A 15527-nucleotide genomic window follows, 5' to 3' on the forward strand; every position below is an offset into this window, starting at 1 on the left:
CCACCCATCTCCTTTTGTTCTCAGTGGCCCCCAGGCATCTAGATTATGCTGGGTCCCTTCAGTGTTCTGAGACGAGTGAGACAGAAACCAGTCTCACAAGTAGCCTCCACCCCTGAAAACTGTATGGTCCAGGTCTCTCTTTCTTTCCTCAGGGAGAAGCCAGGAGCTGGGAGATTCCTCCTGGTCAGGGGCTTCTGTGTTGAGGGGAGGAAATTTGGTGAAAAGATTCAATAAATTTTCCTTCTAGCTTCAATGCAGCTTATTTCACACTCACCTGGGATGCAGCCATCTCTTAACTAGCTTCTAGATTTATCACTCAAGGGATTGTTCCAGTATTGTTATTAAATCAGTGTTTACATAGGAACAAGGAGGTTCTGAGGCTTCTTACTCTGTCATCTTGTTGCCATAACCCTGGAATGGAGAGTTTGCACTAACAATCTAAAATGTTTATATCCTTATCTGGCATTATATTTATATCTATCTAAATATTGTATTACTTTTCCCTCACTTCCAAAAAAGAAGAGATGGCTTTAAAAATGCACACGTCACCACAATATAAGTTAGTCTTGCTTCTAGTTTAAAAACACATTATGCCAATTACAAGCAAATTAACTTTCTAGGTAACAAAAACAGTACTTCAGAAGGTATCCAGTTATTTTCGATACTAACACTGAAAAAGACTCCAACAGAACTGTATCTTGTATGATGAAGTGAACCATGTCAACAATATTTGTAAAGTAAATATAATATGGAGTTTCACATGGGATTTCTTTAAATGTTTACCTACAGAGATCAGAATCATAGCTTCCGAATACAACCTTACACCATATTCTTTAAGCTACTTTGCTCATATCTCCAAAGGAGTTTTAAAATAACAATTAACTTGTACATTTTTAAGTTGATATATAAAAATGTTTGTGATCATTTTCAGTAGTTAAAAGGATATAATTTCCAGAAGTTTCAAATATTTACATTAAAAAAAGTGGCTACATCCTTCCTTTAAATGTATCCTTCGGAATATAAATATTCTAGAAATTTGATATTTTCATCATCAACTTAAAAATATGAAGACAAACTCTTTATTAACAGTTGGAAATATTATATCATTCCTCATCCTCCTAGAAATTGTGTTTTCATTCACTCTTCTCTCAAAATTTTATTCTAAAATATAGGCATATTTTATACTTGAAAGCTTTATTATCACTTTAACATACTTCTCTAAAAAAAGTATAAACATTCATAGTAGTCTTTAAATTTCTCTCCTTCTTAGGCTGCAAGGGTTAATTTTCTTCTACTTTTTCACCATAAAATTATTGCTACACTATAAGTGATCAAAATATTTATATTAGTAGTGTTTTTGATAATTATAAATAAAAGGAAAATCTTAGTAAAAATGCATTTATTAAGAAATGGAAAAGGGTTATTTTTTCATTTATTTCATAAATTAGTCCATGTTTGCTTCATACTTGAATGAGCAGGATTCACCAATTTTTTTCTTTTTCTTAAATGTAAACATGGAGAAAACTTGTTTAGATAATAAGTATATGTCATTAGTGGTAAGATATTTTTATAGCACTGTGACTAAATTTTAAAAATTCCTACAAAATTATATACCAAAATTCTCATTGGGATTATTTACCAAAAATTAATTAAGATGATCTATAAGTGAAGAATTCTACTAGGTTTTCCTTCACATTTTTTGTAAGTAAATGATCAGAAATCAACAGAGCACAAAAAGCTGTAATACTCAATTACTGAAGTAATTTAGCTTTTCTGCCTAACACTTTCCCCTCTGAAGGTGTCCCAAGGGTTTTTGCATCATGAGCATTTCTCCACAGTAAGATTAGCATGAGGCATAAGATTCCTCTCTTTTGTAAATAGTTGCAAATATTACTATAAAGTAAGAATGGGAAAGGAGAACCTTATGGACTGGCAATTCCCAGATCAGGATACATGTCTCCATGGAAATTCAGTCCAACTCCATATGAAAATGGGCCAAGAGAAAACTAATGGGCAGTTTCTAAAATCTCCCCAGAAACTGTCCTATTGCATGGACAGATGGGAGTCTTTAACACAGCACGTTTCTATGCTGCTTTTAGCTTGGACATTCTATAATATGGGGACTCTACCTAGGTCATTAAAAAATAACTTCTACAAAGTACACATAAAATGTCTCCCTTCAAACATGTAATTTGGTGTGGAATTCTGCCAAAAAAAAAAAACCTGATTACAAAATATTTGCTAAGTATCCGAATTTGTTCACATTTTAATAGCCTTTTAAACTTTATACCAGAGGACTTCTAACAGAAATGTTGATTTAAATTTTAGGGTAATTGACCTTGAATTATTCTTTCTAGTAGGGCTTAGAGAATAGAGCCATTTAACTTTTAAGGTAGCTTGTATTTTGTGACAATGAAACCATGGCCACGTATGGGAAATCAAATGTCTTTCTTCTTCTCTATAGGTGCAGAGGATTGAATCCAGCTTATATGAAATTTAGTTATTTAGGTATTTCATATAAATTTAGTTATATATTTATCAACAAGCATATATCAAAGATCTACTATTTTATGGACATAACTCTTGGCATGGGGATAGAGTTGTGAATGAATCGAAGTCACTGTCTAAAAGTGACTTACACTTTAGTGGAGAAGACAGACAATAGAAAAACAGAGATGAACAATATAATGATAGGTAGTGACAAGTGCAATAAGAACAAAGAACAAAGTAAGGGGATAGAGGAATGAATAAAGAGGGTCTGTTTTATGTGGGGTGGTCAGGGATGGCCTCTCTGTGGAGGTGACAATTTAGACAATAGTGCTGAAGTTGAGAAACCAGGTGCTGAAGCAAATTTAAAGATGATTACTTTAGGCCTTGAATTCCATACACTAGTCATACCTATTAATATTTGCACATCGAGAAATGCTGCTTTAGGCTAATCATCCATCCTGATGAAATACTATTCCCCTAAGAGGAGACACAATGCAATTATTTAAATTTTATCTTAATAAATTACCATCATCTTGCACACCTATATGTGAGATCACATTTAGATGTCCTTAATTGAAGTTCTGGCTGTTTTCTAACTCATTTATGACCTCATTTCAGTAGTTGCCGAAGTATTATGGATGCTGGGACAAGGGGATTAACTCACCTTCATGCCAGTGTACTTTGTTACTTACTTAAACTGAGCACAAAAGCATCTCACATAAATGATGTTTTTGGCTACTTTAATTTTCAAGCTATAAAGTAACAGCTTTACTTAATGAATGACCTGCCTGAGTGCATAAGATATGAAGTCATTAAAATAGGTTTTAAAAAGGTGGATGGAGGACACAAATCTATTCTAATTGATTTGTCTAGAGAACTTTCCCACTGACCCTTCCTCCCGAGATGGTATTAAGGTGAAGGTCCCGCATGAACATCAATAACCAGGGGCCAATACTGACCTCATAAAGGTTAATCCATCACAGAATCCTGTTCATGGAGTCAAAAGACAAGAGAACATCAATAAAAGATTCAAAACAGTTTATTTTGTCTCTAATATATTTTACTGCAAGTTGATAGAAGGTGCAGTAGTGGCCAATAGTCAAATAATCATGCATACAATTAATCTTCTCCTAAGGAGAATTGTGACTTTACAAGCACAGATTTGCAACTGATCAAAAAGGAAAGAGGGAAGACATTAGAGAGCAAGCCCTTTATATGCCAATAACTTTATAAACTAATTGTACTTTTTATTAAAAATAAATGTGCTGACAACATAAAATTCCCTTTCCTTCCCTCTGCCTATTGTTTACTGACAACATAGCTACACTTTATACCTCACAGAGTGTTTGCATTTTCCTGAGTCACTAAGTTAGTTTATCACTCAGTGAATATATTTTATTGAGGGTTTACCAATTTCCAGTTGCTGTTGTAGGGGTTGAGGATACATTATTGGACAAGAGACTGAGACCCTGATTTTAATGTAGCATTAAAAAGAAGGAGACAAACTCTTAGTACTAATATAATAGAGAGTGGCAGTTGGGGTAGGGAATTCTACTTTAGTCTCGTATTCAAGAACGGCCTCATGAAAGAGGACCTGAGGTAAGAACAGGGGCTAGTAGTGTAAATGTGGGGAAGAGCTTTTTAAGCAAAAGGAACAGGAAAGGTGAAGGTTATCAGATGGGAAAGAGCGTAAGTGTTAATAAGCCTGTGTGAATGGAGGATGGGGAATGAGAAGAAGAGAAAAATAGAAGTCTACGAAGCAGACCGAGTCTGTATCACGTACAGTCTTGCAGCCCATAGTAAGGAGTTTATTGTGGTAGAACTGGGAAACATTGATTGGTTTTAAACATTTGCATAATATGATCTGATTTATGATTTAGAAAATCACTAGAGATAGCTGCTACAATTGGGTTATTGTAAATCAAGTATGCATTAGAGGGAAATCTGTTGCAGTAGTCCAGGAAAGAGATAATAGCTGGAACTAGAATTACAGTTGAGATGGCAAGAACAGATTGGACTCAGGATGAATATTACTGGTAGAGTAGACAGTACTTAACTGTTCTGGAAAATATCAGGTGTGAAAAAGTAAAGAAATGAGAAGATAACTACCAATTTTTTGCCTTGAGCAATTAACTGGATGGATAGTAGCAACTAACTGGCTGATAAAAGTGGTGCCATTTCTGAGAAGGAAAAGTTTGGACAGTGGAGACAAGATGGAATAAACTGTCCTGTTTCAGCTATGTTAAGTCAATAAGAGTGTTTGTACTATGGTCTGTGACAACAAGACCTGAAGTAGTGAAAATGGAGAAACAGAAGGATACTTTCTGCCATTAGCATCCTACTGATGATTGGAAAACACTGAGAGTCATATAATGGCAGCTACATTTGTCCTCTTCTGTTTTTGTCTACCTGAAAGCCTCTTTGTGTTAAGTCCTGTGATGAAATGCCTCTGATTTTTGCTATTTTTGAGGCCCTTTACCTCAATTTTTTATATACAGAAATAACAACAATTGTGTTTTTTCTTTTTATTGAAATATACTGAAATATAGTTGATGTACAATAATAGTTTCAGGTGTACACATGGTGATTTTTATTGATTATACTACATTTAAAGTTATTAAAAACAATGCCTATGTTCCTTGTTATGTACAATATATCCTTGTTGTTTATTTACTTTATATGTAGGAGTTTGTATCTCTTAATCCTCTACCCCATCTTGTCCCTCCCCCTTCCCTCTCCCCACTGGTAACCATTAGTTTACTTCTATATCTGTGAGTCTGTTTCTGTTTTGTTATATAAATTCATTTTTAATTTTTTTATATTCCATGCATAAGTGATAACATAGAGTATTTTTCTTTCTCTGTCTGAGTTATTTTACTAAATATAATACACTCTAGGTCCATCCATGTTGTTGCAAATGGTGGAATGTTATTCTATTTTTATGTTTGAGTAATATTCCATTGGGTATTTATGCCACATATTCTTTTTTTATTTTTTTTTTAATTTTTATTTTTTGTGGTAAGCGGGCCTCTCACTGTTGTGGCCTCTCCCGTTGCAGAGCACAGGCTCCGGATGCGCAGGCTCAGTGGCCATGACTCACGGGCCCAGCCGCTCCGTGGCATGTGGGATCTTCCCAGACCAGGGCACGAACCCGTGTCCCCTGCATCGGCAGGAGAACTCTCAACCACTGCACCACCAGGGAAACCCCAATGCCCCATATTCTTTATCCATTCATCTGTTGATAAACAGGTTGCTTCCATGTATTGATTATTATAGAAAATGCTGATATGAACATTGGGTTGCATGTATCTTTTCAAATTAGTGTTTTCATTTTCTTTGAATATATACCCAGGAGTGGAATTGCTGGATCATATGGTAATTCTATTTTTAGATTTTTGAGGAAACTCCATATTGTTTTCCACATTGGCTGTGCCAATTTGTACCAAAAGTGTACTAGGGTTCCTTTTTTCCAACATCCTCGTCAACATTTGTTATTTGGAGTCTTTTTGGTGATAGCCATTTTGACAGGTGTCAGGTGATATCTCACCATTTTTGATTTGTATTTCTCTGATGATTAGTGATGTTGAACATCTCTTCATGTGCCTGTTGCCCACCTGTGTATCTTCTTTAGAAAAATATCTATTCAAGTCTTCCACTCATTTTTTAATTGGGTTGTTTGGTTTTTGATAATGAGTTGTATGATCTGTTTATATATATTTTGGATAACAGTCCCTTATTGGTCATATTATTTGCAAATATTTTCTTCCATTCAGTAGGCTGTCTTTGTTTGTTGATGGTCTCTTTTCCTGTGCAAAAGCTTTTAAGTTTAATAAGGTCACATTTATTTATTTTTGCTTTTGTTTCTTTTGCCTTAGGAGACAGATCCAAAAAAAATCTTGCTATGATTTATGTCAAAGTGCATTCTGCCTATGTTCTCTTCTAGGAGCTTTATGTTTTCAGGTCTTACATTTAGGTCTTTGATCCATTTTGAATTTTTGTATATGGTGTGAGAAAGTAGTACAATTTTATTCCTTTCCATGTAGCTGTCCAGTTTTCCCAGCATCACTTATTGAAGAGACTGTCTTTTCTCCATTGTATATTCTTGCTTCCTTTGTCATAGATTGACCATACGTGTATGCATTTATTTCTGGGTTCTCTATTCTGTTCCATTGATCTATGTTTCAGTTCTTGTGCTAGTACCATGCTGTTTTGATTACTGTAGCTTTGTAGTGTAGTCTGACATTGAGGAAATACTTCCAGGTTTGTTCTTTTTTTCCTCAATATTGCTTTGGGAATTCATGATTTTTTGTGGTTCCATATAAATTTTAGGCTTGTTTGTCCTTCTTCTGTGAAAATGTCATGGGTATTTCAATAGGGATTGCATTAAATCCATAGATTGCTTTAGGTAGTATGGACATTTTAACACTTTTAATTCTTCCAACCCATGAGCATGGTATACATTTCCATTTCTTTCTATCATCTTCAGTTTCCTTCATCAGTGTCTTATAGTTTTCAGAGTAGAAGTTTTTCACCTCTTTGGTTAAGTTTATTCCTATGTATTTTATTCTTTTTGATACAATTTTAAATGGGATTGTTTCCTTGCTTTCTCTTTATGATAGTTCTGATAGTTCATATCAGTGTATAGAAAAGCAACAGATTTATGTACATTAATCTTGTATCCTGCAACTTTACTGAATTCATTTATTGGTTCTAATAGTTTTTTCATGGAGACTTTAGGGATTTTTACATATAGTATCATGTCATCTGCACATGGTGGCAGTTTTACCTCTTCCCTTCCTATTTTGATAACTTTATTTCTTTTTCTTGCCTGATTGTTGTGGCTAGGACTTCTGTATTAGAAGTGGTGAGAGTGGGCATCCTTATTGTCTTCCTGATTTTATGAGGAAAGGCTTTCAGCTTTTCACCATTGAGTATAATGTTAGCTGTAAGTTTGTCATAAATGGGCTTTGTATTGTTGAGATATGGTCCCTCTTTACCAACTTTCCTGAAAGTTTTTATAATGAGTGGGTGTTGAAGTTTGTTAAATGATTTTTCTGCATCAATTGAGATAATCATGTGATTTTTATCCTTCATATTGTTAATGAGGTGTGTCACATTGATTGATTTGCAGATACTGAAACATCCTTGCATTGCTGAAATAAATCCTACTTAATCATGATATATGACCCTTTTTATATATTGTTGAGTTTGAGTAGTTTTGCATCCGTATTCCTCAGAGATGTAGGCCTGTAATTTTTTTTTCTGTGGTGTCTTGGTTTTGGTATCAGGGTAATGGTGGCCTTGTAGAATGAATTTAAGAGTTTTCCATCCTCTTCAATATCTGGAATACTTTGAAAAGGATAGGTATTAACTCTTCTTTATATGTTTAGGAGAATTCCCCTGTGAAGCCATCTGATCCTGGACCTTTGTTTGCTGGGAGCTTTTTCATCACAAATTCAATTTCATAACTAGTGTTTGATCTGTTCATATTGTCTTCCTCGTAATCCATTCTTGGCAGGTTTTATGTTTCTAGAAATTGTTCCATCTTCAAGGTTGTCTAATTTTTTGACATATAACTGTTCATAGTATTCTCTTATTTTTTGTATCTGTAATATTGACTGTTATTTCTCCTCATTCATTTCTTATTTTGTTTTTTGGGGATCTGCTCTGTTTTTTCCTTGATGGGTCTGGCTAAAGATTTATCTTTTTTTTTTTTTTTCCAAAAAAACAGCTCTTGGTTTCATTGATTTTTTTTCTATTGTTTTCTTGGTCTCTATTTTATTTATTTCTTCTCTGATCTTGACTATTTCCTTTCTTCTGCTGACTTTGTGCTTTGTTTGTTCTTCCTTTTCTAATTCATTAAGATGGTAGGTTAGTTCACTTATCTCAGATTTTTCTTGTTTCTTTAGGTAGGCTTGTATCACTATAAACTTTCCTCTTAGAACTGCTTTTGCTGCATCCCATGGATTTTATTTTTATTTATTTGTTTATTTTTGGACCACACCACAGGGCTTGCAGGATCTCAGTTCCCTGACCAGGGACTACACCTGGGCCACAGCAGTGAAATCACCAAATCCTAACCACTAGATCACCAGGGAACTCCCCATTCCAGAGATTTTAGGAAGCTGTGTTTCCATTTTCATTTGTCTCAAGGTATTTTCTGATTTCCTCTTTTATTTCTTCACTGACCCATTGTTTTTTAGTAGCGTGTTGTTTAGTCTCCATGTGTTTGTGCTTTCCCCATTTTTTTCCCTGTAATTGATTTCTAGTTTCATACTGTTGTGGTTGGCAAAAATGTTTGATATGATTGTTATCCTCTTAAATTTGTTGAGACTTGTTTTCTGGCATAGCAACTGATTTATCCTGGAGAACATTCCATGTGCACTCAAAATGAATTGTATTTTGTGCTTTTGGATGGAATGTCCTATAGATATCTATTAAGTCCAACTGGTCTGATGCAATATTTAAGACCACTGTTTCCTTATTGATCTTCTGTCTGGATGATCTGTCCATTGATGTAAGTGGGGTGTTAAAGTCCCCTACTATTATTGTATTATTGTCAGTCTCTGTGTTTATATCTGTCAGTATTTGCTTTATGTATTTAGGTACTCCTGTGTTGGGTACATGTATGTTAATGAGTGTAATATCCTCTTCTTGTATTGATTTCTTTGTTATAATTTAATGCCCTTCTTCATCCTTTGTTATTGACTTTGTTTTAAGGTCTATTTTGTCTGATATGAGTATTGCTACTTATACTTTCTTGTAATTATCATTTGCATGAAATGCCTTTTTTCATCTCCTCACTTTTGGTCTGTGTGTCTTTAGCTCTGGAGTGAGTCTCCTATAAGCAGCATATAGATGGGTCTTGTTTTATTATCCAGTCATCCACCCTATGTCTTTTGATTGGATCATTTAGTCCCTTTACATTTAAAATGATTGTCAATAGGCATGTGCTTATTGAAGTTTCATTACTTGTTTGCTGTTTTTGTAGTTCTTCTCTGCTCTTTTCTTCTTCTTTTAGTTTCTCCCCTTATGGTTTGATAATTTTCTTTAGTGGTATGCTTGTGTTCCTTTCTCCCTAGTTTTTTTGTGTCTGTGGTAGGTTTTTGGTTTGTGGCTACCATGGGGTTTATAAATGTTGACCTATAAGTATATCTACTTGTTTTAAACTGGTAGTCATTTAAGTTCAAACACATTTTTACTCCCCTCTCCCACTTTGTGTTTTTTTATTTCATATTTTACATCGTCATTTTATCCCTTTACTGATTATTGTAATTATAGTTGGTTTCACATTCTTTTGTCCTTTAATCTTCATACTACCTTATTTAAATAGTTGATCCTCAGCCTTTGCTATATATTTGCCTTTACTGTTGGTATTTTTCTTTTCTTACAGATACTTCTTTTATAACCTTTTCTTTTCACCTTAGAGATGCCCCTTTAACATTTGTTTTAGAGTAGGTTTAGTATTGATGAACTCTTTTAGTTTTAACTTGTCTGAGAAGTGTTTTTTTGTTTGTTCATTTGTTTTAATCTCTCCTTCAATTCTAAATGATATTCTTCCTGGGTAGAGTATCCTAGGTTGAAGGTTTTCCCCTTTTAGCACTTAGAATATATTCTGCAACTCCTTTCTGGCCTGCAAAATTTTAGCAGAAAAATCAGCTTATAGCCTTATGGGGCTTCCCTTGTATATGACTCTTTGTTTTTCTCTTGCTGCATTTAGAGTTCTCCCTTTAACTTCTTTTGCCATTTAACTTATGAAATGTTTTGGTGTGGGTCTGTTGGAATTCATCTTGTTTGGGGCCCTCTTTGTTTCCTTTTCCTTGGATACCTGTTTCTTTCTTCAGGTTTGAGAACTTTTCGGCCATAATTTCATCAAATACATTTTCGACCCCCTTCTCTCTCCCTTCTCCTTCTGGGACCCCTATAATATGAATGTTGGTATACTTGATTTGTCCTAGAGGCCCCTTAAACTGTTCTTATTTTTTTATTTGGTGTTCTTTTTGATGTTCTGATGGGGCAGTTTCCATTATTCTATCTTTCAGATCACTTATGCATTTTTCTGTGTCACCTACTCTGCTGTTCATTGCTTCTAGTGTGTTTTTTATTTCATTTATTATATTCTTCATTTTTGACTGGTTCTTTTTCATATTTTCTAGTTCCTTGTTAAATTCTTACTTTTTTCATCTATTCTTTTCCTTAATTCAGTTAGCATCCTTTGATAATGCTTTGAACTTTTTATTTGGTAAATTATTTGTTTCATTAGTTTTTTTCAGTGGTTTTATCTTGTTCTTTCACTTAAAACAAATTTCTCTGTCTTTTCATTTTGCTTAACTTTGTCTCTATGAAATTAGGTGAAACAGTTACCTATTGTGGTCTTGAAGGGGTGTCCTTGTGTGGGAGCATCCCTATATAGTCTGCATGTGCCCAGTGGCTTTGGTGGGAGAACTAGATTTGACATGAACAAGAGACATGTCTTTCTCCAAAGTGCACTGGTAGCCATCATCTTGGTAATCAGTGTGGCTGGAGATGGGTGGTTAGGGTGAGAGCCAGGTATGACTCGGTGGTTCTCCTCTGTTCAGTGGCCAGCACCACCCTACTGTGGGTGAGGGCAGGTCCCAAGTTGCTGGAGCAGAAGCCCTGAAGGTCATGTCTGAGCTGGCTCCATTCTCTTTAAGTATGTGTGCTCCCTTATCTCATCACCAGCACCCTTGCCTCACAGTGGAACAGTGCTGGAGCAAGAGGGGCTGGGACAGGCACTTGGCATGGGATTGGATGCAGGCTGTTGTGGTTCCAGCTGTAGTCAGAGACCCAAACTGCTTCTGATACACTGCCAGTAGTAGCTACCCCTTCCCTGGTCAGATGCTGCTTTGGGTCAGAGCTACCTTTGTCTCTCGGAGCTGAGCTCTCTCCTTGGCCACAGCATCCCTCACCCCAGTTTGCATCATGAAGCAAGTGGGGCCAGAACAGTTGCTTGGCTCAGGCTGTGGCACGCACCAGGGCAGTTGCAGGAAAGTCGGCCAGTGTCTCAATGCAGTTTCAATCTGCCTTCTCTGCCCTGTTCTGGGAGCAAGCAAGCATGTGTACACTCTTCACGAGTGGAGTTGATGTTTCCCACAGCCTTCCTGTTACTCCTACCAGCCCTCCAACAAACGAAGAGGACTCCTTTTCCCAACATGTGGCTCAAACCGCTTAGTCTCCAGGGATTATCTCTGTCCATGTAATCCCCCTCCTCTTCTGAGTACTCTCTTAGGGGCACAGGTCCCAACCTGATCAGTTTTCTTCCCTTCCTACCTGATTCCATGTGGATGTTTCTTATAGCTTTGGTTTTAGAGGAGTCTATCTGCCAGTCTCCAGTTAGTTTTCAGTGAAAATTATTCCACATGTAGATGCGTTTTTGATGTGTTTGTGGGGGAACTTGAGTTCTACATTCTCCGATTCTGCCATCTTGATTCACCCCCACCCAATAGCAATAATTGTTTACATTAGTTTTACTCTGGCAAAATGACTTCTAGGCTAGCTAATATTTTTTTCCCCAACACTGGTGCTTAAAATTTATTATTTTCATTAATAGCAAATGGGTAGATATATTTATAGAGAACTGAATGTTTAATAAAAGTGGTACAAGCATACATCTTTGTCTTATTCATGATGTTATAGGGGAAGCATTTAATCTTTTGCATTAAATATGATGTTAGCTATAGATTTCAAGTTCATCATCTTAAGGATGTTACTTTCTATTCCTAGTTTTTTCAGAGGAGTATTTCTCACAGGAATAGAGCTTGAATTTCTGTTGATTTTTGCATATATTGATAAGATCATATGGTTTTCCTTTTTTAGTCTTTTAATAGAGTATATTACATTGATTTTGACTATTAAATCAATTTGCATTCTTGAGATAAAGCTTTTTATCATTATACTATTCTGTGCTTTGAAATGTGCCTTGTCTAATATTTATACTGCCATGTCAGCTTCTTCTGGATTAGTGTTAACATGGAATATCATTTTATATCCTTTTAATTTTAATCTATTTGATCTTTACATTTTAAATGTAAACAAGCCAAGAGGACTCTTTTTCCCAACGTGTGGCTCAAACCGCTTAACTTGTTGATTCTTAACTTTCATCAAATATGATAATCTCTGCCTTTTAATTTAATCTCTTCCTTTAAGTAATTTACATTTAATGTGATAATTGATTTAGTTGAATTAAACCTACCAACTTGATGTATTATTTTTAAAATAAATTTATTTATTTATTTATTTTTGGCTGTGTTGGGTCTTTGTTGCTGGGTGCAAGCTTTCCCTAGTTGCAGTGAGTGGGGGCTCCTCTTCGTTGTGGTGCTTGGGCTTCTCACTGCAGTGGCTTCTCTTTGTTGTGGAGAACAGGCTGTAGGCGGGCGGGCTTCAGTAGTTATGGTACACGGGCTCAGTAGCTGTGGCTCATGGGCTTAGTTGCTCCGTGGCATGTGAGATCTTCTCGGGCCAGGGCTCTGAACCCATGTCCCCTGCATTGGCAGGATGCTTCTTAACCACTGTACCACTGGGGAAGCCCCTTGATGTATTTTTTCAATTGTCCAATTTGTTCTTTGTTACCTTTTCTCTTTACTATTTTTGTGATTTTATGAAGTTCATTGAACTTCTTGTATCTGTGGGCTTATACTTTTCCTCTAATTAGGAAAATTCTTCAAATGTCTTTTCTGTTCCTCCTCTCCTTTTCTCTGGATACTCCAATTACATGCATATTAGACAGATTTAAGTTGGATAGTTTGTATTGCAAGTTTTCAAGTTTACTGAGTTTTTCTCCTTCAGTATCTAATTTTCTAGTAATATCATTCAGTGTATTTTTCAACTGAGGAATTATAATATTTATTTTAGGAGTTTGCTTTGTAATTCTTTTTAAGTTTTCATGTTTCCACTTAACTGCTCAATTTTTCTTATACCTTTATAAACATGAAACAAATATGTAATAGCTGTTTGAATGGCTTTGTGTACTAATTTTATTATCTATATTATTTCTGGGTCTGTTTTATTGGTTGATTTTTCTCCTCATTATGGATAAATATTTTTCTATTTTTTTCATGCTTGGAAATTTTTGATTAGAGTCCAAATAACTTCTGTCTTCTGGCTGCTGGATACTTTTGTTTTACATAAAATTATTTATTTTATTTATTTATTTTTGGCTGTGTTGGGTCTTCGTTGCTGCACTCGGGCTTTCTCTAGTTGCAGCAAGGTGGGGCTACTCTTCATTGCAGTGCATGGGCTTCTCATTGTGGTGGCTTCTCTGTGGCAGAGCATGGGCTCTAGGCACATGGGCTTCAGTAGTTGTGGCATGTGGGCTCAGTAGTTGTGGCTTGCAGGCTGTAGAGCGCAGGCTCAGTAGTTGTGGTGCATGGGCTTAGTTGCTCCTTGGCATGTGAGATCTTCCTGGACCAGGGATCAAACCCATGTCCCCTGCATTGGCAAGTGGATTCTTAACCACTGAGCCACCAGGGAAATCCTATCCTTTTTTATTCTCATATCATTTGACTTCTTTTTTTTCTTGGTTGCAGTTAAGTTTCTTGAAAATAGTTTGATCCTTTTGACATTTGCTTTTAAGCTTTGTTAATTCATATCAGAGCTGAATTTAGGACTAATTTTGTCCATTCCTGAGGTGATAACCATCTATGTACTCCACCTGAAGACTGTCGATAGTTTATTTCCTTTTTCTCAGAGACAATTGTCCTTGTTGCTTGTCAAGACTTTTCTACTATCGTCTATGCAAACAAATTCTGCTCTTAGCCCTCTGTTTGTCCTGGAGATTGTTCTCTCTGGTTTTTATACTGTTCTTTCCCCAGACTCAAGTAGGTTCCTTACACATGTACACTGATTAGGACTCAGGTGAAATCTCATGAAACCCACTATAGATTTCTGGCTGTCTCTCTCTCTCTCTCTCTCTCTTTCTTTCTCTTTATCTCTCTGCAATTATCTCCTCTCCAGTACTTTTTTCTGTGAATTTTAGCTACCTTGGTCTCTCTGGACTCCATGTTCACTCTGTGTCCTCAACTCAGAGAGCTGGCTGGACTCCACATAGGTTTCCCCTGCTTGTGCTATGTCTTAGGAACTCTCCCTCAAATAGTAAGCTGAGCAATCATAGGACTCACTTGGTTTCCCTACTTTACTGGTTTCCTGAAAATCCAGTGTTTTAAAACTATTTCATACATTTTGCTCAGTATTTTAATTATTTCAGTTAGGAGGGAAAACTTTCAAAAAATATTATTAACTCATAATATCTTAATGAATTAGTTTAGACATTCATGAATTTTTGTTAATTTATTTTAATGAATTATTTTAAATAGCAAGAAAAGTAGCAATATGAGTTAAATTTATAAAACCTACTTCTAAACATTTTTTAATTTGCAGTGGAGGTTGGAGAGACATAAAACAGTCTTTATTGCTATTTTAAGATAACTAGTCCAATTAATTTAACTATTCGAGTTATTTCCAAAATAATTAATAAAAGAACAAATTATATGCACATATATCTCTAGGCTACCTATCCTGTGAACAATGAATTAGAGCATAACATTTCTAATAAGGAATTTTGAGGTAGGCTGCTTTCTTATGCATTGCCAAATAACTGCCTAAAGGGTTAAATGCACTTTTAGTGGACCTGTTGATTGGACTGTGGATTTTGGTTGTCTGTTGTCATTAGTGCATATACAGTTCAGCAAACTGGTTTATAGGCTGTCTCCACAGAAAGTAAAAGTAAACCTGTTACTGAGTACATTTCTGTTGCCATTTTTAAGGTTTTTATTAAGACCTTATGGTTGCAGTTCTACAGAGGAATTCTCTGTAGACATTCCTCAATATGTTTCAAAAAAACCTAGAACTATTCACTAAAAATGATATAGTTTTTATCTACTTTTTGGGCGTGAATGAAACATTATTTGGAAATGGTTAAAATCAGTATTTATTCCAATTAAATGCCAAACATATATAATTTACCTCCAATTTTCCACAAAAGCAGAGGATGGGAAGTTCAAAATATCTTGGCTGAGACT

The sequence above is a fragment of the Tursiops truncatus genome, chromosome 3 (assembly GCF_011762595.2).
Source record: "Tursiops truncatus isolate mTurTru1 chromosome 3, mTurTru1.mat.Y, whole genome shotgun sequence".
Classification (NCBI taxonomy): Eukaryota; Metazoa; Chordata; class Mammalia; order Artiodactyla; family Delphinidae; genus Tursiops; species Tursiops truncatus.